The sequence below is a fragment of the Portunus trituberculatus genome, chromosome 20 (assembly GCF_017591435.1).
Source record: "Portunus trituberculatus isolate SZX2019 chromosome 20, ASM1759143v1, whole genome shotgun sequence".
In the NCBI taxonomy this organism is placed as follows: domain Eukaryota; kingdom Metazoa; phylum Arthropoda; class Malacostraca; order Decapoda; family Portunidae; genus Portunus; species Portunus trituberculatus.
The window spans coordinates 11584879-11587378 of NC_059274.1; the positions used below are offsets into that span (position 1 = coordinate 11584879).

Consider the following 2500-nt stretch of genomic DNA (forward strand, 5'->3'; position numbering starts at 1 on the left):
TGCGCGGCGCGTCACTCTCATCACCACCTCAACCCTCTATTTACCTGATTAATTATTCACCTTTTTCCTCCGTGGCCACGCGTCTTCCTTTATGCTGTTCTTGCTTTCCCTCTCTGTGTCCCCTTCTCTATTCTTCATTTGAAAAGGTAATACGTCTCTCTCTCTCTCTCTCTCTCTCTCTCTCTCTCTCTCTCTCTCTCTCTCTCTCTCTCTCTCTCTCTCAACATACAATATAATTACATCGACATCTTTCTTTCACTTTTCTTACCGTCTCCTATGAAAAATACGACCGAAAAATAAAGTAGGAAATATAAAACTCCACGTGTAGACTTCTTCATATAATTACCGTGGTGTTTTTTGCGTCTCGTCTCCGCGCGAGGAAGTTACCTGGAGATACATAATTAGTTTCCGTGTGCAGAACCTTCAAGCGAAACTTTGGCTGGGCACAAGCAGTTTATTATCATTACTATTTTTCCTTGGGGAGGATCTCTTTACATGGCAGAAATATAAGGAATAAGTAAGAAATACAAGAAATAGGAGGAATAAAATAGAAGGAGAGAGGAAGGAAAAGAAGATAATATATAGAGAGTTTAACACAAGTAGCGTCACATATTCTTACACTACATTTTTTTGCTTTTGAATAGTGAATGTAATTTAAACATGAGTCGCTGTTGTATATGTGACGTTGAGTGGTGGATTGGAAGTTTGCATCACCCTTAACGTGCTAGAGCGTTGAAGAATACGTTAAAGTGAAGGTAAGGCCGGGGAAAAGAGATGAAGAGGGAGGGCTATAGAGAGCGTTCTTAGAAGGGTGAGTGAGAGGATAATTTTAGCGAGACATGGAGAGAGGGAAAGGAAGGGAATGGAGTGGCTAGTTAGAATTGTAAGAAAGGAATCATATCTGGAGTGTATTATTAAAAATGCTTCTTGGCCACTGCTGCACGTGAGTCTTGTGTATGTAGCTAGTAAAAGAAAAACTAATGACAGATCAGACACGTTAAGGCGGGTACACACTTGCGAACAGAACATCGCATCGTAACTAAGCCGTGTTGCGCGACGAAGATACGTGTAACAAGGTGTGGAAATGTTGAGTCCGTACCGAACCTCGTCCCATCACTAATTACATGCGACCTACCTCGATCAGCTGGAGTCAATCAGTGTCTGGAGGTTGTACTGACAATGGCAAGTTCACGTGTCGCAAATCACAGCTATACACAAGAATGGAATGAAGTGGTCGGCAATTACTCGCAGACAAGAGGATCCAAAAGGTTTAATTAGAATGTACTCGACATGACTTATATATCTCAGTAGGTGCATTACTTCCAACACCTGTGTTGTATATTTGTATGTGTTGATAGGCGTGACTCACACGTCCCGCCCGTGATGTGTCAGCTATATTTACCACAAATTTATTTCCTTCATACCAAGACTAGCGAAGGAAACAGTTTCGGCGTCATTGGTAAGGTCATGTCTTCTGCTGGGGGAGAAATACAATAAAAGTATGACGTAGTATTACATCTCCCCCTCATAACTTCTGCCAAACAAGCTCTAGTGAGAGCTTAGCGGTGTTAGTGATGAGGTGCACAGTGCTGTAATAACACCTTTATGTTTGCGTTACGTTGTTTGCAAGACAATACATCATAACATTATTTCAAGCACAGTGCCATTTCTCTCCGCTTATTGCCTTCTACCCTCTCTCCTACACCTCATCCACAAGCTGCCCTTGTCTTCCCTTCTATTATTTCTCATTCACACCACTGACTCTCTTTTTCCTTTCCTTCCACCCTCTCCCCCACACCCCATCCACAGCCTGACCTTGTCTTCCCTCCACTCTCCTTCCTTCACCACACCTACAGCATCTCATTCCCCTTTCCTCCATCCTCCCTTTGCTGTATCCACCGCCTCTTCCATATAGTTTCCTACTCTCCTTTCTCCTTCCTTTCCTCCCTGCTCTCCCAACACAACTCACGCTTAATTCAACCTTCCATTGCAGTTCACACAGTAATAAACACGAAAACAGTGCATGTCAGGGCAGATATTCTATTCACGATAACATGTTCTACCACGTTTGAGAATGTGACACAGCTCTTCTCACAACCTGAATAATGTACAGACACAGAGGGATACTAAACGTTGAGGGTTAAACTACACAGTCCAAAGTAATATATGTAAGATAGTAAAGGCGAAGACCTCTCCCCACTCATCATTCCTTCTTTCTCAAATAGAGTGGGAGATGAATGGCACGGACTCAGTAATCAGCTTGTAAGTGCCGAGTTACTAAGGAGCTTTAAAACATTACAGGAATTTATGGAGGACGATGATCAGTGGACGTAACTATTTCTGAAGAGGACTGTCGCGTGTAGATTGAACGGCTTCTCGCAGCTTACCTTATTTTCTTTGTTTTCCGTGTGCAGAAGTTATTCACTCAGAGTTTATGGCGAGGCAATTTGATATCCTGGTGATTAAGGGAAGGTCAGAGGGAGTGCAGGAGAAGTATTAC

The 2500-nt window shown here is 42.8% G+C and overlaps 1 protein-coding gene across 3 annotated transcripts in view; it reads left to right on the plus strand.

Moving 5' to 3' along the window:
- Window positions 1–2500, plus strand: part of LOC123506607 (zwei Ig domain protein zig-8-like) — a 251098-nt gene that overhangs the window by 171410 nt on the left and 77188 nt on the right. The gene's annotated exons all lie outside the window — the stretch shown is intronic.